Source organism: Micropterus dolomieu, linkage group LG11 (assembly GCF_021292245.1).
Source record: "Micropterus dolomieu isolate WLL.071019.BEF.003 ecotype Adirondacks linkage group LG11, ASM2129224v1, whole genome shotgun sequence".
In the NCBI taxonomy this organism is placed as follows: Eukaryota; Metazoa; Chordata; class Actinopteri; order Centrarchiformes; family Centrarchidae; genus Micropterus; species Micropterus dolomieu.
In genome coordinates, this window is record NC_060160.1 from 20,183,771 (window position 1) to 20,204,927 (window position 21,157).

General features: G+C 43.2%; 1 protein-coding gene across 2 annotated transcripts in view; it reads right to left on the bottom strand.

The window, feature by feature from the left end:
• tiam2a (TIAM Rac1 associated GEF 2a) overlaps positions 1–11,483 on the bottom strand; it is a 61,291-nt gene extending 49,808 nt beyond the window's left edge. Inside the window, exon 1 of one of the 2 annotated variants that reach the window (XR_006827077.1) lies at positions 11,258–11,483. The gene's annotated coding sequence lies outside the window, so the exon portion shown is untranslated. The remainder of the gene's footprint in view (positions 1–11,257) is intronic. The other variant, XM_046062509.1, reaches the window with a different exon arrangement.
• Positions 11,484–21,157: the final 9,674 nt, after the last annotated feature.

Sequence of the window (21,157 nt, forward strand, 5' to 3'; positions counted from 1 at the left end):
AGCACCACAGTCTAGACGGCTAAATAAACCATCCATCAGGTGAAATCAACACTGTTTAGACGTGTCCTGCTGTACCTGGAGCCTATATGCCCTCATGTTTACATACATGCTGCATATAAATGTCCACAACACTTGTGCAGCCTCTAAAAAGTTAGTATCCCACTTATAGTACAGCTTTAGAAAAAAGTTCTGAGCTCACAAGCAGAGAAAGATCATGTAAATCTCCATGTACTGTAACCATCCTCTGACATAAAGCTGCTCACAGCTTCTGGGTCTCTAAAGAAGAGGGAGAATAAGTAATATTCTCAGCTGAGCTGGCTGTTGATCAAAGGTGGGTAAATTCCCGAGGCAATAAACAGGTTATGATATAAGACCAGCTAAGCGCAATCTCGCTTTTACAGGAAAGCAGGAACATTATTGCCCCTGTTATCATTAAGCAAAACAGTTTGTTTTATTGCGGCTGCAAGTCCAGCTGGCCATAATATACAGTATCTGTTACTTACAGTACAGATAAGAGGAGAGAAATCTGAGCTTGACTGTCTGTCTCAGTATCCTTATAGCACTGATGATGGTTGAGACAGCTGGTGAGGAGCCAGGCAGGCGCACACACACACACACACACACACACACACACACACACACACACACACACACACACACACACACACACAGAATGTCTGAGGCGATTGTGCACTTGGCTCTTAAATATCTGCGTAGGATGTGCAGGCAAGGAACTATGTGCACATACAAGCTTCATGCACACACAGGCCTAACAGTCTGAGGCAGTCTTTTATTTGTATAGATGTGTAATTTGATTAAAAGGTAATCCACCAGACCACAGATTTGGAACAATCTTGACAACAAACCGCCACACCTGGGTGTATAAAAACCACCAGTGACCATTAAGCATCAAGCTGTGGTGTGCCTGTGTGTCTGTTTGTGGGGACCAGTGTGAGAAACAAGACCACACCAGCCATGTCGTGCAGAGAGTGAGAGTATGTTCTGTGTGGGGGTACAACTTTTCATGTCTTCTGCTCTTATTTCCAGCAGATGTTGAGTCAATGCACAACCCATGACCTAGTTTCCGTCGCCAAACTGTGTCACAGGTTAACATGCAATTCATTCAGAGTATATAGAATGCTTTGTGAAACCCGTGTGAAAAAAGATTTGCTTGGCAATGCATGCGAGCGTGTGTGATAAAGTGCGTATGCACGAGGTTTGTGCTTTTGTCTCTGACTGCTTTTCATTTCAACTAGAAACAGATTTTGACTCTAAACAAGTCTATAAAAGCTCACTCTAAAGGAGCCCAAATGGCAAAGGTGAGATTAGATTTCACTGTTGAATTATCACAAGAAATTAGCTGGGAGCCGTTATCGACCTATAATCCACAACAGGTGCTTGACAAAGCACTCAAGCAGCACTGGGCTTAACTATGGAAGTCAAATAAACGCAACAACAAAGACTGACCTGTGCTGGCTGCAGGAAAAACACCAAAACCAGTTTCTCCAGTCATGCGGACGCAGAGGCACGTGAGCTAATTCGATTGCCTGGAAAAAGTCACAGACAAATGTTCGCAATACCAACTCCTTTGTCTGTCTCTGCAAAGGCTTTTCATTGTGGAATGTGGTTTATAAAGACTGATAACACAGAAACAAGCCAGTGCGGGCACCCAATGGCACCTCATCTAAGGTGGCATGGCAAGACTAGGCTAAGCGCTAGCAGCTGTGCCACATGTGTACCGCTTTTACCGACATGATTAAATTAAGGCCCCCTGCCAAACTCATTATTATCCCATCCATATAGGGAGGCTGAAGAATGTCAATGAAGACCACACTCATTATGCAGTTGTCATGCACAGTGCATAGGAAGAAACAAGTACTTTCACACGATTACAGACTGTAAATCAACAGTATATTTGAGCTGACAGACTCCTTTTGTGAAAAATTATAGGCGAGACCTTAATTTTAATTCTGCAAAATAAATTCAAGACCAATTGAATTACCGCTCACAGGCATATGCGACAGCCCGGCGATGTCCCATAGGGCGGCGGGCGGGATCGACAGGCAGATGATCCAACCAGCAAATGTCACGCAAGGTCAAGCTGTTCCATTATGAGAGGACAAGGGTGGTATTTATTCACAGCCTTCTCCTCCTAAGCAGGGGTGGGCTTGGAGGGAATGGAGATGGATACTTAACCCTTGAGGCAAATGGCTGACTACAAACCATCTACTCATTGCTGGTGGAGATAGGGCAACTGCTCGACCCGCACACACTGTGAGGAAGGAAGAGAATGAATGAAAAGAGGATAAAGGCGGCAAGAAAGTTGCTGTAGAAAGCCAGAAATTTACAGATTATCCAACTCCTGAATGATCAATTGAAAGCGCTGCCGCCCAGGCTAGATAATCACAAAAGAATAGGGAAGCACGGCAACCCACTTTTAAAAGCAATAATGACCACAGAGGCATATAAGTGGCTTAAACAATTTAATCTGCAGAGTCAGTGAGGCTGTTTTGTTGTCCCAGATGTACCCCTGCATACAGTATATAAAAGATGATACTGAACTCAACATTTTTCATGCTATGTACAATGTATCTTGACCTTGGCCTCCTGTGGCTAACCAAACTGTTCTGCATGGCTTGCCAAAAAGCCCAGACATTAAGCATGATGATATGGATGCTAGTAAAAGATTGGAAAGAATGAGTGCAGTCTTCCAGCTTGTTAAAATACTTGTTGGCTTAGAAAAAAAAAGCCTGTGGCACTGTATGATAGCATGATTAGCAAAAGCAGCAGGCATGTCTGGGACCAAACATGAACAATTGGACAAACCCCCTTAGACACAGACACACACACACACACACACACCACTGACTAATGGTCTATTTTCTCTTAGGCCACACAAGGCCAATTAAGTGTTACGCAGAAAAATGTAAAATAAGAGGTTGAAATGTCTTAATTTATTTTTCGCTTCTTAATTCAAAATTTCATCAGCTACAGGACAAATGAGCACATGATTCATCGAGTGAAAGGAAAAACATACAGAGAGAAATGATAGACCTGCATGAAGCTAATAATACAACATGACTGTGTAAGTACAGCTTTCACTCCTTGAACTGTAAAAAATCATCTCAACTGTCAGGAAACCCCAGTTCCTGGTTGTTATTATTAGTTTAAGCCTCGGCATGCCAGTACGAACTTACGCACTGTATAATATTGTTATTAGTATTTTAAAAAAAGCCAGGCCACCAGTTTCCAATGGGCAGGCCACAGGGCCTGCTCGCGTGGAGACAAAACCACTCGCTCGCACACACACACAAAATTACTACCGAGGAGAAGGAAAAGCACCTAAAGAGACAAGAATGGTTTTCAAAATAACTTCAAGAAAAAAATCACAGTTATTAAAGTCATTCTTTTACAGTTAAGAGTCTCTGCCAGGCACCAACAGACATTTGGACTGAGAAAATTGGCAATCGCTGATGAATTCTGTAGCCAAGTCAGAGTATAGACACCTAAGGCAAAAAGTGAAATTAAGCTTTTTTGTACTTGTTTGTATTGGCAGAGAAGATGAATTGCAATAACCTAGAGACCAACGTGTATCCAGTACAGGTCAGAGGGTTGAGTGACACAACATCAACCACCTATTAGTCACCAGTCAGGGTGTGCTCCTTGGATCACTAACCTCATGAGACTGTGAATAAATGATTTCACTGTGCAAAGGGGAGATGATTTATAATGAATGACTTCACGGCTGTACGTATTCACTTTACACCAGATGCTGTCAAATGCAAGGCGAATACCAATGAGTATATAAAAGGGTGGCAAGCAGGATGTAGAAAAATGCAACATGCAACACGTCTGTTTCTTTGATATGCAAGCAGAAGGATCCCCACCATGAAAGCAGATGAGATAGAGATCAAACCTTAAAGCCAACAGGCAGTTCACACACAGCTACCCCATCAACATGGATGATGAAGGCTTTGAGAGGGTAATGCTGTCTAACACTGAGTTCTTGTTATTCTGCTAGAAAGAATGCAAGAAGAAGAGCTGCATTACAACATGTGCGCTACAGTGGGCCCACATACTTCAGCAGTGATTTTTCTCATGTACACACACAGGATATGCACATCCCTTGTAGTTGTGAGTCAGTCATTTCCCTTTTACCACGCAGAGCCAGTCTAAACTCTAAACGCCGCACTCTCACACATCATCCACATACAGGGAGACCCTACTGGAAAAGCCAACAATGGTCCCGTTGAGCGTCTCAAAACAAAAGGGAGGTTTGAGGGGTTCAGTGAGGTAGCATAAAGTGTCATATAAGAAGAGCAATACCGCTCTTGTGGCTAAATAGGAAGCTGGAACCAGGAGAGTAATAAGTTAGCTCAGCATAAAGACTAGAAGCAGGGTGAAAAAAAAACTAACCTGGCTGCCTGTCAGCACCCCTAATGCCTTGTGCAGACTACACAACTCCAGCGTCGGCCGTGCCGTTCACACTATACAACTTGCCGTCTTGTGACGAGAGTCTTGAAGTCGCTGTGGCGTTCACACACACTAGACGAGCTGACAGCGGCTCGGTCATCCGAGGCTGGTCTCCAAACCACGTTTTATCAAGAAAACACACATGAAATGTGAATCGGGAATGATGCAAACGGGAATAACCAAACACACGAAACAGCTGTTGTTTGTTATTATAAAGATAGCAATTATAAAGACAAAGAATCTGGGTGAGAGAATGGATTAGCACACGCAGGTAGCAGGGATTGTCTGAGCTAAAGAGAGAGCTGGAGGGGAGTAAAGTGTAAGTGTTTTGCCTGCTCGCATTGGCTGCATGTGGATGTCAGCCGACTCTTCCAGATATTTGCAGATATTTGGCATGCTAGATATCTGGCAGACATGTCAGAAATGTGTCGGGGAGCCGTTTTGATGCGTCCTTGTGCAGTTCACACATAACGACTGGCGACCGCAGATCAACCGCTGATTTACCCCCGATCACAGCCTGACGTTCGCCGAGCGGCAAATTGGGCTAAAAATCGTGCAGTGTAAACTAGGCCTAAAACGCTCTGCAGTGTGTGTGTTTTTTGCATCGAAGTAGTAGTAGTGCTTTGACAAAAGGTACCAGGACCAGATCAGTGGGACTCAAACAAGCAGTTCACTTTCTTGGCTCCGGCACCTTTAGTAACATTAGGATCGAGCTGCAGAGAAATTAGGAGTCAGCTTCTCCAATGACAGTTGAATGTCAAATACCATTAATAGCCTTTGGTATCCCCTGTACACACGGCACACACGTGTCTACACTGTACTGAGCTTCTGTGAGTGGAAAGCTTTAATAATTTTTCCGACATTTGAACTTACTTTGACGAGACAGCTAAAACTTTAGAAAAGCAGCATTTATGAGAGTATGGTGGCATCTGCTCTAAAACCATTACAGGAGACGTATTAATACGGCAGGCTGCAACAAGCTGAGCAGCAATCTGAACTCTGCCTAATCTGCTTGATTTGGCATCACCCCATGGAGGAACCTACCAGCGATAAGACTGACCTTCTTGACTTTGTATAAATGCTGTGCCCGTGTGTATTTTGTTGGCGGTGAGGTGACAGCATGTTTTGCTGGCAAACATGCGCTAATGCAATGATTAGAAAGACATACACCCTAACCCTCCTGAAAAAGGTACATAGTGTAGGAAAATTCCTTCTGCATATCTGAAAAGGTTTCTCTTCTCAACACTGGATTGTACAAGGCTTGCTGGGTATAAAAGTCTAGACAGTCCTTTGCACCTCCCGTCGCACCTGCACCATCAACTGTAAAAACCAATCAAGTTGTGGACTGTGCAGACAGGGTGGCATGGAGAGCTAGCCAGGCAGTGTGAGCAAGTAGTTGCTCCCCCTGGGCCAGAGAGAGTGAACTCTGGGTTAAACAGCTCTGTAACAGCCAAGCCGAAATCATGTCTTCGCGCTAGCAGAGCTGAGAAAAGTGAAGTTGGAAGCTGGAAGTTGGAAGAAATAGAGAGCGGCTAGTCAATCTTTGGGCATCCAGAGGGTGCCGTAAAACTAAGCAAGCCCACACACAGGCTCTCCTAATGCAGCCTGGCCGATGCACCACTTGGCTTCCCTTTCTGTGAGGACGCCAAGCATATTATAGGCCTCCTATTTGTCTGCCATTTCAAAGAGGTGTGGACTGCAAAAACTGATGAAACTGATAAAAATGTCCTTACAACTGTTTCTTTGCTCTTATCTTGACAGTGACTTCCTTTCTGACAGCTGAGGCCGGTCAGCCAAATAAACCTTGACGATGATATCGCCCCAGGAAACAGGTTATTTGGATACGCTTACCTCTTTGGAGAAAATAATTTTCAAGAAAGCTTTAATTGAGTGTGTTCACCGAGTGGATGCCAGGATTGCCGGTGACCTAAAGCAATCAGGACCCTGTCTGTTTACGCTGGCCGGACGCCAAATGACTGAACCAACATGACAAAGCTGGGAGACCAAGAAGTGGAGAAAAGAGCTTATCTTGCTCAGAGATCAAACCACCGACTGCTAAAGCGGGGAGGGGGCTGGACAGGGAGAGGAGCGCTAATGAGCCTGAAAATGTTCCTCAACATAACACGAATACTACGGCTGCCAAAGACCCTCCAAAGCACTTCATGTCTGTAACAAAGCACAGGAAACTGTGCAGATAAGGGCACATCATGCTCCACGCAGATCAGTGGAGCAAACAACTGAGCAAGCAAAAGAAGGGAAAAAACTTCCATATCTTGTAGGACTGCGAGTTATAGCAATGTTTGTGTTGTGATGAGTGATATATGGGCGCTAAAGGCAGACTAAGATAAATGGACTATTGGACAGGGTTGGATCCATTTGTGGTCAGCATAGAATCATATCGTAATGGGATACTGATCAGGCTATGGTGATGCAGAAATGTGTTACCTAACTATAAAAAGCAAATAGATCTGAGACAATCAATACCGTGCAGTTCAAAGAGATGAACACAGCTTTGATTAATTACGAGATGATTCTGAATATGTTAGCAGAATCTGTCGCCTTGCTTGAGGTGCTGTACAACTACATTAGAAGAGGACCGGCTTCCCCGCTTTAATCAGAAACAATCACAGAGTCAGTCTCCACCCCCTGATGAGCAGGTGGGATGTGCTGGAGTAAATGTGGAGTAAATGTGTACCCAGAACTCGCTCCATCCATCATTGGGGCAATACAAGACACATGGCACCAACTGAACATCCAGGCACAGAGCACTTTGGCCCGTAGCACCAGCTGTGTTTGCCTTTCCTATAAGGCAAGGCTAGTAAATGAGACCTTATGGCTACTGGACCAAGGCAGGGCAGATCAATCACAATTTCTATTGTTAATAGGACTGACCGGAAAAGCAGGTTTAGAGTCAACGAGAGGGGGGTTGCAGAATGGCGTTATTTCCATTCAAACCGGGCTGTTGACTGCCTGAAGAACATGCCAACATGTGCCATCTTTTGAAGAAGGGATCAGAAACACAAATATCATGTAGATACAGATTACTGCACACAGCAGAGACATGATGGAACTTGACTGTTCCCAGCTTAAATTCATAATCAAATAGTCTTGTACACACAGCATAAAACATCACACACACGCACTCCAACGGGGTTCTCCGTAGCAGCTGGATTGTCAAGATATCAAGTCCCATACGCAGATCAATACACCAGCAAATAGCTTCTGTACCCAATACTCTTTGTCCTCCCCACCTCATTGTTCATACATTTTGATAATCAAACTACTTTTTGTATATCCATGGCTTGTAAATCACTTGGTTGGGTTCACAGTGCTGAGGCGGCACCTTTTCCAGACTGAAATATTGTGTGCCGTCTGGTAAGCTCACAGGAATTACATGCACTACTACTCAACTGCTGCCATGGGGGCTTTTTGCCTCATGTACACGATTCGCAATATGATTTATATGACCATTAATAAAAGAATGGTAATGGCATATCTTGCAGTTATTTCTTTGGGGTTAATGAAACACGTGAAGAGTGGTCTGGCAACCTTCTTCACAGACACCTAATCTCGACTCTTAATCTGATACCTGGTTTGACGCATTGTTAAAGAGGCCGCCAGACCTATGCATTTTTCTCCTGAAAAGGTCCAGGTGTTGGAGCCTAAATGGGCTCATCGGTTCGGCTGGATGAGACTAAGTCGCTCTGCTGAGCTGGACAGGAGGTTCCTGTGTGTGTGTGTGTGTGTGTGTGTGTGTGTGTGTGTGTGTGTGTGTGTGTGTGTGTGTGTGTCCGCCAGCCCAGTAGCCACAGCAAAACAAGTTAAGAATCACTGAATTATGCAGCACACGGGGTACAAAGTGTCTCTCTTTGGCTGTTTTTTAGTCACAGAGTTCAGTTTTTATTTGTGTCCATACTGCCACTAAAAGACAGGACTGTCAATGTCAATGTTGTGTTGGCGATAGCTCTTCGACCTGTAGCTGTTTGCACCAGGAAGGGGTCAAAGCCAGCCATGTCTCTTTTGGTTGGCGTCCTGACATGAGCGGTAGCAAATGAGAAGTCTCGGCCAAGATGCTGTCAACACCAGCTTTTAGTTCACCTGCTTTTTATAGCAACCACTCCAGACGCTGCTGGCCGTACACTACCAGCAAACACTTTGAAGAGCCAAATATAATCTCAACCACAGGAGGAAGAAATAGAAACATACAGGCCACCATTATGCTTGCCTGCCTGGACTGTCTATACTGAGACAGAAGCCCCGAAAGGACATTTCACTGTAATCGAGGGGGTGAATATGATAAGAAACTGGCAGAGAAAGTGTTTGTGGATTTCAATTTCATCCATTTCAAATCCTTTTGTCAAGATGCACCAGTCATGTGGAGCCCCTGTGATTTCCCCCTACAGAGCCTCTCTACCTAGAGACAGTAAAAGGCCTTCATCCCCGTGTGACAATAAGCACAGATGTTACCCATGCCTGATAAGTCACATGCACGTCACCTTATATGGAGAAAAACGTGCAGGGGAGAAGACATGAAACATTACCGTTTCTCAGCCTGTGTGCTAGCACTTCAGAATTAACGATGACGGGCACTCACACACAGCCGTCCAAATGGCCTGCAGCGGGGAGAGCCATTCCAGGTTTCTCACTTGACGAAAGTTGGTGTTCACACAGAGTGTCACAGTATCAATGACAAGAAGAGTCATTTTTACAACAGTCAAATTGTTCTCCTTTATTTAACTACACAAAGTTATATCAACTCACTTCAAAACAGACTGTTTGAGGGAAGTTCCTGTGGTAATGATGTCACTGTTTCATGATGTTACTGAGCCCTTCAACTTAAATTAGGCAAGAGATGAACTCCGAAGCAAACTCTGCGCCACCCAGCGAGTGGGTAGCATTACAGATCCTGTTTGTCACTGTTAAACAACTCTGACAACTGACAGCCCCGCCAGCTGAAAGGCAAAACTCGCAACTCGTGTCACAAAGGGAAAGAGTGAACAAGCAAAACAATCACGCGTTCCACTGAAAAAAAAAGGAAATTACTGGCCACACAAAACCAGCATCGCTCTGGTTCAAGACCCGTCCCAATGCAGGGGAAAACAGAATAGTAAAAACATAATGTTCTTTGCGGTAGACGATTTTCTTTGCCACAAAAATGTAAAATGCGCAATGGCAAAAACATAAACATGCGCGTGGTGCCAGAGCTTCTGACATGGCGATTTGACAAAACAGGGTGCGCACAAAAGAACAACAGCTATTAAGTAAGTAAATAACTATTTCTGTGAAGTCCATTACGGATAGAATACAAACAAATCACACAGCATGGTGCCGCCCCCAGAAATAATAAACGGAAGACATTCTTTTCTCTTGCCTTTACATTTACCTGACGCTTTTATCCAAAGCGACTTACAATTGCTATATATGTAAGGGATCACACGCCTCTGGAGCAACTAGGGGTTATCCACGAATCCACTGTGAGACACAATGTGTGAGACACATTGGTGTCTCACAATGGATTCGAACCCGGGTCTCTCACACCAAAGGTATGTGTCTTATCCACGGCGCAATCACCACCCCTCTTGCGCTCATGTTGGAATGAGTTTAATTTCTGGTTAAAAACAAACCTAGTAAATGATTAGTAACTATTTACAGTGTCTCCACTTATCTAATCCATCATTCAATTATTATTTCCTCAAGATTGAACTTCACCAAGATACAGCTGCAAGAATACTATACAGGCAGAGCCCATAGACAGATGAATGACCAGGCCAGCCAGCCTCTGTAAGTCAAAAATTAGCCAGTGTTTTAATTATTACAACGCTAATCAGTGGCCTCAAGAGGTAGCAGGACAGTCAGACTGACACTTTTGCATGTGGGTTTCCATGACAGAGAGCCCAGCATTCCCGGCACTTTCCTCCTGCTACTGGGATCTGTTTGCTCTGGGCAGGCCCTTCACTCTAGGGGTCCCGGGGCCCTTTTGTTACCTCTGTATGTGGCTTGGGAGCCCTTCCACCCCAGCACACGGCCAAACAACAATACAGGCGAAGGGTAAATCACATCCAAACACAATGGCAGAACATGGCCCTGTATGAAGGGGAATGACCAATGCTCCCAGTCTCTGGGTTCATAAATCAGAAGGAATAAAGAGGAGCAATAAGCAGCCAGTCTGACAGACACTGCTGTGGGCTACATGTTGAACATCTCCACACTCAAGTGATCTATTGTGCCAATGGATGTATGAAGTTTTCGTTTATTTCCAAGGCTGAGAATGCTGACAGGATGCAATTTATTTTATTTATCACACCAAACTAGTTTCACAGGGCATAAAAGACGTAATAAGGAATATTGCTTTGTAATGAGGAAAGTGACAGTTTTAATATCTGATTATAAATATAAAAGGGAGAGATCGTTCTTCTCTCTTTAGGACAATACACACAGATGAATAACAACTCTTTTTTTATCCAGTGGCCTACTCTCGCAATAAAACGTCTTTCACCATGAAACAATTACAATCCCTGACGACAATCGTGAGTTTTTTTGCTAGAAAATGATTTAGTTCACAGCCGCTGCAGCGAGAATTACTACTCATAATGAGAAGCCCTACGGTAAATTAAAAGCCGAATATTACACAAACAACCACAAACTTTTGTTTACATGACAAACTTGGTGCAATATCCTAATTAAACGTCCGTTTATGTGTCGCAGCGGACAAAGCGGACGTACAGAAATGGACGGAGTCCTTTTAAACCAGCGTGAGCGTGAAATAAGTTCGCTCGCAACTTACCAGCTAGTGTTTCCCCTGATCAAACATACTTCTCGCAGTATTCACGTGGTTCCCTCTTCGCAACCGCTACATATAACGTTGTTGCATTTCATAGAAACATAAAAATGTAATTTTCTTGGAGCGTACTTCCACGATTCCTCTGTTTCCAGATCAAATGTTCCTGGGACTGAGCGCCAAGAGACGGTACGGCAGACTCCTCCCAGACAATGTAGGGTTAAACTCCTCCTTCCTACTGATACAGAGAGGGGATTGCCGTATTCCTCAATACAACATGGGATACCGGGCATTAATAAAAAAGTATATATAAAGGTATGATAAACACACTAAATCAGGTGTTCCCCAAACAGTGGTTCGTGGACCTTTAGGGGTCCCTCATGGAGATGCCAGGATCCTCAGCAAAACTTAATAACTTTTAACTTAAATTAAAGGCTTGATACTTGATATTTTCAATGGAAAGCCACCTGTACAAACTGGAGCTGTGGGTTTTTTGGGGGGGGGAGGGTGCATCAAGTTGCATTATGGGAAATCCAGTGTTTTAGGAGCTTGAGCCATACTAGGCTTTAAAAATCAGGATATCGCTGCCTCAATTGTTTTGATTTGAACCTTTCTTTTTACATACAGCTGATTGAGTGTTCACACATATTTGTAGATGTTAAATAAGGTTTTACTGTTGTACCTGCCATACATGCATCTAATTCAGGATTAAGGCCCCATCCACACTACTTTAAATGTTTAAAATGAATACGATCTCCGTCCACACCAGCGTTTGGCTGCATATCAGAGTTGATTTACATAAAAACGCACATCTAGTGGCCGTTCACGTACACTGGGCATGCGCATGCCGGTGTAAACATGAAGCAGATGGTCTATTCCATAGTTACATAGTTACAGCGAAAGAATAAAGAAATAGAGACGATTTTTTTTGCATGCACCAATAACGAGTTGGGACTGTTACTGAATGTGACACGGGAGTTAAAAGCGTGTGTGGTGGCGGAAAACAGACTGGGAGTCGTTACAAAGTAAATACGGCAACATGCACAGTACAATTGTAGGCTGTAAGTGTTATTTGCACTGTACAAAATATTTTAAAGAGGTCTTATTATGCTCATTTTCAGGTTCATCATTTTATATAGGGGTTCTACCAGAACAGGTTTACATGGTTTCATTTTCAAAAAACACCATAATTTTGTCATACTGCACATTACTTTAGCAGCTCTTTTCACCCTCTGTGTTGAAGGCTTTGTTTTAGCTATGGAGTGATACATCTTGCCTCTACATGACCTTTATAGGGAGTTGCACATGCGCAGTTCCTTAGTTAAAGACTACTAGCCAATCAGAAGCAGAGAAGGGCGGGTCAGTGAGAAGCCGGTAAACATGGCTTTGGTTCAGCTGTACATCCCGTTACCAGCTTAGCAACATGGACTGGAGCAAGAGCTTCAGAGTGGTGAGTTATTAATTTGTAACAAGCTGTCTCTACATCACAGTAACAACTTTCTGTCCATTGACTGCCTGGAGGATAGCTAGTGTTTTAAAGGGAGGGGAGGTGTGTGCTGCAGCTCAGTGTTTTTCCACTGGTGTTTTTGAGGTTGTCAGACTAGCTGTTTGGCGAGCATTATGATGCGCATTTTGCTTTCATCCCTGTGTCGTCACAGGGATGAAAGGGAAATGGCTGGACTACAAACGAGCTGTTTTCAGGCAGCTCAGAGCAGAGTTTTCTGTGGAAGATGGGAACTCCTTTTGGGGTGGCTTTTTCACTTTGCAAACCTATTACATGCACAAAAAAGACTCAATAAAGGAGAGGGTAAAGCCAAAAAGTCTGTTAGTCAGCATTGTGTTTCTGCTTTGCATGACTTATAAGACCCAATCAGAGAGCCAAACGTGAGCGTCTGCATCATCGTTTCTAAAGTCCTTTGTTTTTCCACGTCCGCACTAAAGGTTTTAAAACGAAAAACCGAGTCGGCAGTGTTTTCAAACTTCTCCATTTTAGGTCTTCATTTTTGCCGTTTTAGTCTGGATGGGAGGTGTAAAGTCTCTGTTTTAAAAGAAAAACGCAGTAGTGTGGATGGGGCCTAATTCAGCTTCCTTGGGACAAACTCTTATGATATATAGTCCTATCAGGATCTATTTGGCGGCCCCTTACCTGAAACATTTCCTCCCCCTTAGGCTCTCAGCCATCTGTTTCGCTGGAAAAGGTGAACAAGGAGAGCATATTTTGCATAACAACAACAACAACAACAACCCTGTCACATGGACTAATGATCTGATAAGTTGATGGGAAACAGGTTTGGTCTTCTTAAACAATAAAATATGTCAGTAAAGAGAACTTTCATTGTAATTCCTTAATCTTAAGTATTCATCCTTCCCTTCTATTTTCTCTCAGTCACCCACATTCAAATCCCTCCTCCACCTGATAAGACAGTTGCAATGACCAGGCCTTCCTTCCTGCACTCTCCCTCCCAATGCTCGTAAACCACATTCCGGCCTTGTGTTTCATAATGTGGCTCTTTGGCTAGGTGTGTCAGCCCAGCCAGACCATTGACTGTAAAAAACATTAACGTGGTGTCCATGACATCACCCACGGGTTTGTGAAATGACATTGTAAGGCTGAATGTGGGTGGCTCATGGTCGCTCCAGCTGTCTCGCTATCTTGGTGGTACCTGACAGAGCTAATCGAAAAATGGGCAAGGAGGTGAAGCTGGACAAGAATATTGTTTGAAAATTAACATACTGTATCTCATGCATCTTCAGAAGTGTCAAAGAATACAGACACATGAGGTTGTGAGAGTGTGTTGAAGCTGAAGCTTTGGTTCTTGTTAGATTCAAACACTGATGTAACTCAGGATTGTGATCTTCTTATGTGTCCAGAAGCACCCTTATGTTGACCCACGATTACTGCAATAATTCACTGAGCAAAAGTCATCAGTGACGTGCTACAATCCCCATCCAGTATGCAACGTTGCTCAGTGCAGTATTCTGGATATAGTCTGGTCACACAGAGGTGTGTCATCTGGCAGCTTTCAGGAGCTCTGGTCACTCTGCATCTCATTAAAGATAATTGGCTCTGACGGACATCCTGCTACCCATCATCCCTTTCTGTCCTTCTGTGAGTGAGACAACAACCCTGCCCATGCCTTTCCCATGAACTCACAGACGAACTGGTAGCAAACCAGTGATGGCTGAAATATTGGTATGGCAAGTTTATTGCTTTAAAACACAACGGGGAGCAGAAAAAACACTGAGCTCAGCCAGCATTTTCTTTTTTTTCTGCTGATGCAAAACAAATATTCTACAGATAGGCAGGCAGGTATGGGCTCACACACACTTATCAACACCTCAGCGCCTTCTCCTTCTCTTAAATGAGGCTTCTCAACACCCCCAGTCCAGCCATCCTGGCTGTCACCACTTTATTCTGCCATTATGGCCACTCTAATAGGGTCGTCCTAGTAATTGTATGTGTATGTGACTGTGTATTACTGGATGTGAGAGTAGGAGAGGGGTGGCAGATCCCCTGCTAAGTGATTTTCTCACTCTTCTCACTGCTGCCCATTGTGCAATGAGATTCGGCCATTATTACAACTGTATGAGGACTGGCCTGTTCAGTGCCCAGATGCTATTACCACACTCATTTGTCATGTAGCATTTAATGGCTCACTGTGACTGGGAGAAGATTGTCTCATTCAGTTGTTTCAAAGGCTGGCAGGCTGGTGTGGAAGGTGCTCTGCGGTTGTCTGGCGGGGAAGATGTCCAGAAACACAAGGAAGGTGTTGTCATAAGGTGTGTGTGTGTGTGTGTGTGTGTGTGTGTGTGTGTGTGTGAGGGAGAGAGAGGGAGGGCTATAATCAGACACACTTGCACCACACCCTCGAACAACGTTATACTTGCTTCTAAATACAGCAGCCGACATTAAAGCATCCACAACCACAGATAGGGCGACCGAAGCAGATCACACAATAGACAAAGGAAATCTTTACGCATGAAAGGCGATAGCGCGGGCAAGAGTGAAGAGAAGGTATAAAAAAGCCAGGCCTCTTTGGAAAGGCTTTTAATTGAACACGACAGATCTGATCCAAGTGATAGCTTGCAGACTCCTGAGGGCCTAATTAATGAGAAATCAATAACGACAACGAGTGAACTGTGTGTCACAGCAGCCAACCTCTCACGCCAGTGTTATTCTAGTCTTTAAAGGACAAATGGAGCACTTAAAGCCCCTGTTTTACCTTCCTGTACATGTGATTTCATTAGTATTGGATAAAAACCACAGACCTTCCTGTAATTATGTAAAAAGCAAAAAAGTCTTACACAATGGCCTTTTGAATGAATTCCTTGAACTGTAGACCTGTGAAAATTACTCAGCAGAAACGTCACCCACAGTATCATTTTGTGCAGAAATAAATCCAGCAATAGGAATAATAGGTGATGGCTGGTGGAGAAGGTAGATGCTTGATATAGTGGCATGTGCCTGCTATCTGAAGATATGTAAACCTGTATGGATGTATTAGAGTGGGAAACCACACATGAGATGGATCTGTACCCCACACGTTGCATCATCTGTCTGTCTGACTGCCCGTCTGCCACAGGGATATGTCATTACTGAGAGAGGAGAGCAACAGAGAGCAGGGAGGGGGGCTGGCTGTGCCTGAGCTGTTGATTACTTGAGCTCTAGGTGAAGAAACTATCACGAGGGTGTGACAGAGTGAGTTGAATTAGGTTTTTGTGTCCCTGCGTGTGGAGAAAAGATTGAGACGGCCATTTGATGAATGGGAGGACGGTACGGTAAAATAAAGAAAGAGCTAAAAGAAAAATAGGCAAGTAAGGCTGCACCTGTGGAAAATAACTTCTGGTTTTGGGACAATAAAAGACCACATTTTTCCTGCAAGATGTGTTGTTATACTCAAAAGCATGTATGTATTGCACCTCAATGTTCTCTCTCCGTCTAATTGCCTGTTTCCACCTACTTGCAATCATTACTCTCTGAAAAATTAATAATTTCAAGGTAAGCTCACATAGGTTGTCAGAATAGATCTGCACCTCTCTGACAAATAAAGACAATGTCACGGTAACAATCAGACTCGTGGTCATTTCTGGGGAGAAATCCCAAACAGTGTGGATGATCCCAGATTGCGCTGGATCGCTTGCAAGAAGCTGATGAAAGCAAGAAACAGAAGGAAAGGGAGAAGTTGCTGCAAAGATTTATAAATTGTAAGTGCAGCATGCATTTCACAAAAATACACCGTGCAGAAGAAGTTCATAGCCTAGGGCTTTTCACCTACACAGAATTTAGATTTTTTTTTTAAAATATTTTACATTAATCTGTTATTGTTACCACAAGAAATTAAATCTGACAAGAAAACAGTGTTTTGTTGAACTGGTGTCGATGGGTCTTCGTTTTAAGGGGCAGAGGTTTAGCATACTGCCATGTTACAGTAGGTGAGGATAATATGTGGGAGTGAATGTGATTGCTGCCCTGTAGTGACACTATTCAACAACACCTTGGAGGCAGTTTTTTCACAATTCACACTAAATGCACACAAGTGTAGTTAGATAAGCAGCAACAAGAATAAAATCACAGACTTTTTTCATGTTCCATGCAGTACATGAACCGGGATGTGCATTTATTTTGGCAACCGTTCGTTGTTTGGCGTGCAAACGATCACATCACTTTCACTGCATGAACCCAACGGGATATATTCACTTAACATGCAGTTATGGTATAACCCAATGTTCGCTCGCTCAGATAAGCTTTGTGGATTCATATGAGCATCTGTTGTGTGAAATAGTGAAATCTGTTCTATGGTTGTACCAAATCTCTTAAGACTACAGCACTACACAAAGAAAACTCAGTGATCAACAGTCTTTTCTTTATCCCTTTAAGCCGCTATGTTTTATTTGCACTGAATTTCTGCCTCTTCTACGAATTCATCTCAGCCAACATTGCCCACAAACATTAGCTCAAAAACATCCAGCTGCCTGGATTTTCTCTCTGGCTATTACAGTGACTGACTCTGCGGCGACTGACAAGAAAATTGCTTATCCTAAAAAACCTTGTTTGTCTTCCCATCAGGTTGTGTGAAGTCTGGCACACAGTGGCACTGCACCATGTCCAAACATGGAGAGAGAAAATATGAGTGATGGACTGACTCAACGTGCGGCCAGCATGACATCAGACCTCGATCTGAAAATGCACACATAAGTGCCCATTTTTACATCTTCTTTTACTGAATGTAGGGCAGATTTGACAATGACAAAGTTGAGAGTATGTAAGTAGCCAAATATAGCCCACATGAGAGAGAGAGGAAAGGATATAAATGATTGAGAGACTGTGGGGAGATTACTTTATGAAAGAAAGATCAGGACTGGACAAGCCTCGTCTTTTATAGACTCACAGAAAGAGAATAAGGAAGCAGTCTGGAGCTCTGGGCTGGACTGACAATTTAAGCTGCTTTAAATCCCTTCACTCCTGGTCAAATGACTACAACCACAGCCCTGAAGCCAGAGTCCAGTGGAGGGGAACAGAAGCAAACACAAGGACATTTGATTGAGTTATCATAAGCTAAAACTCAGTCTAATGAGAATAACATATTGCAAGGCAACAGATGTACATTGAAAATCAAAAGCTCTATTCAGTTGAAAGTGGCAAAGGCTGATTCCAATGAGGCAAATGCAATCATTCACTCTGAAGTGTAATGTGATTTCTATTGGGCTGTGCTGAAGCTATATTCTGCGCATTCTAATTCAATAAGGGCAGCAGACCAACTGAAAACAAGCCACACAATTCAGACACAAACAACTTAGAGCAGAAAGTTGAAGCCTGGGAATAACAGACGTGTTAATTGCATCTTTAATTGCAACAACACTCAAGCACACATTTACTTTTTCACCAATTAATGTAGCTACGACGGTGATATTGCTGGCCTTTGTGGATCCCCAGCATATTATATCGAAAGTGTTAGAAACAAATGGGGCCCTCATTGCTCCGCTAGTACTGTGACTATCCGTCCGCCCACTAAAGTTCCCACACCCATTACCTCCTCGCTCCCTGCTGAGAAACACTTTCACACCCATGTGAAGGGAGCAGAGCACAGGGCTGTTAAAATTGCCTTGTTAAAATCTGCTCATTTCACTTTCTTAATTAGAACCACTCACGCTGCTCTGGGTGTTTCCCACAAAATCATCACCTACCAGTACGACGCAGAGCAACTGAAAGAACCAAATCTGAGCGAGGCGGTTGTCTGTCTGGCAGCTCAGGTTTTAAACAAAGTAGGAAATGAATGACCTGGAGCTGTTAATGGAAATCTGATACTTTCACCCTCAAACTGTCTGGACTAGTTTGTTTACAGGTCCTGTGGAGGCATGCGTGGCAACTATGGATTAGTTTATGTGCTGGTAAGCTTATATTTCCAAGTGTGTGTCTGTTTTAGGCTCATAAGCACTATTTAATGTCTCCTTGGGGATAAACATAAGCTATTATGGCAGGTCTGTCAAGCTTTCAATTTCTCCTCATTGGAAGCGGTGTGCATGGGGCTGTAGCAAGAGCGATGCTCAACATAATTTGAAGAGAGTTTTAAGACTTTACAAAAAACAAGAACAAAACCATAAGAATTGGACTAAACAATGTATTTAACCTCTCTAATGTAAACTACAATCATTAGCATGTCCAGCTAACTAGCCTAATACCTATTGAAGTAACCAAACCTTACTTCCAAATTACTTTCAAGGCCATGGACGACATTAGCTACAGTACATCTGATTGTTTCTGTGTTGTAAATTGTGTGGAAGCGGATCCTGATCCTATCAAAGTCAATGCTAATATTAGCAGGTCTGTCCTGCTCTTAAATGGATTTGGGGACATTTACACACCAGCAGCCACCGCCAGCGTTACTGGAGATAGCATTACGTTTACCGAACACATCAGTTAGTCCTCATCCTAAAAGCTTTGTCTTTTTAGTGTTACTGTTTGAAAACATGCACAAATGTTTTTTTCTTATACTTTACGCAACCAGAACTACCTATTTCTGTAACTATTTCTAGCTAAAATTAGCTCAATTAGCTAGCTAGCAACAGCTAATAAAATCTGCCAGCATCAGTTGTCATTTCAGCCTGTAAAATATTATACAGTAAAAGGACTATAAATGTTGAGTCACAATATTGAGGGCGTAGGTTTCAGTGAGTATAACATCAGTAAGCTGTGGGTGGGTGATTCCAACATATTAAAACAGGGAAACATAAACTGAACATTTGACCTTGGGAAAAAACATAGAGCACAGAGCATAAAAACCTTTAAATTGTCTCCTTAATGTGTCTTATTAGGAGGATATTGTGCTTGGGAATATATGTACAGAGATGCGATCCCCTGCAGAAATGTGATTGATCCATGTGATCAAGCTGTAAAAGCAACGCACCAAGAAAATTAGATTGAAATGTTATCATATCACTAGAGCCTCTGAGGTAACTGAGATAAGGTGAGATTAATATTCAATTATTTAGATCCATTTCAAAAGGCATGCTTCTTGGATTGTGAATTCACGTGGGAGAGCTGTGAACAAAAGAAAAGCATTCAACATGTTTCCATTCTGACGCAGCAGCGGTCTCCCCTGGTGTTTGTGTTTTCTACAGCAGCCCCTTTGTGTGTGTGTGTGTTTACCTATTAGCCTATTTAGCTAATAATAGCTAATGGTGCATGTGAGACTCTTTCCATTTGGGCTGTGAAATCGGATTAGTTCTCCTTGTGTGCTGTGAGGTATGTGTGAATGTGCGCATGCATGTTTGATTTGACAACAAAATGTATGTATAATGGTAACCTCTCCATAGGAAGGGCAGGGCTTCCACTATTCAGGAGACAACAGGGAGTGTGTGTTTGCATGTACTGGTGGTAGAGACATCAAAATGTATATGATATATGTGTAGTATAGCGTTCCGCTTCAAAAGAACTTTATGTTGTCTTGTGCTGCTGCTGTACCAATCCTGAACTGTGGGTAACAGGATTTTGTAGCTTTCTATAAGCAGCGTGAAAAGCATTTGAGTTCATACTGATGCTACCAACTGGGCAAAGCAGGGAACTGCTGCAGGGCTCAGGAACTGAAGTCGCCCTGGAGGCTCCAGGCTTACTGTGTGTCAAGACAAGTCTTTTAGTTTTGTGTAGATGCAAATTACGTAGTTTTTGGGACACTTTTGCCTGTTTGTATAGAAGTTGAAGTGAACAGCAGACTGTACTCAAGTGAAACAGTTATAGTGGCTACATCAGCTATATTGGGCTAATATTACATTTTAAAAACTTATGAATCCACATCCCATATAATATAAACCACAAAGTATTCATTAGAAAGTGATTGTCGGGTCTCACACACCACTAACTGGTACATTGGTTACTTTGCTCGTGTAGCTGAGCTTGTAATTATGATAATGTGCTGTGATGATATGATGATGAAAGTTACTTGTTTCATATGCAATGTTTCTCTCGTTTCGACCACCTCCTGTGATTACGTGTATGTTTACTCGCTCTTACCTGCTCACTTTTGGCATGGCACCAAAACTATGAAAATAAGATAAAAGTTGTAAGAAAGTGGAATTATCCCTTAACTGGTGCACTTCATCAGCCAGAACTTCGTCAGCCCTCTCGCCATCTTTTCCCCTCCCCCCATCCTCTGTTCACTCCCTGGCAGCTTGTCACATATTCTCTTTTTACCCTCTCTGCCTCCACCAATTTACCCCCCATCCCGGCCCAGAATCGTCTGGTCTGGCCATGGCCCATCTTCCTAACACAGTAATTCTTACACTCGAGATGAGTGGCAGATTCATGTTTCTCATTTTGTCCCTGGAGTCCCACGTGATACTCAGGGCGGTGGGGGGTGGGTGTAAGATAGTGGAGAAAGAAAGGACGGAGAAAGAGAGAGAAAGGGTGGG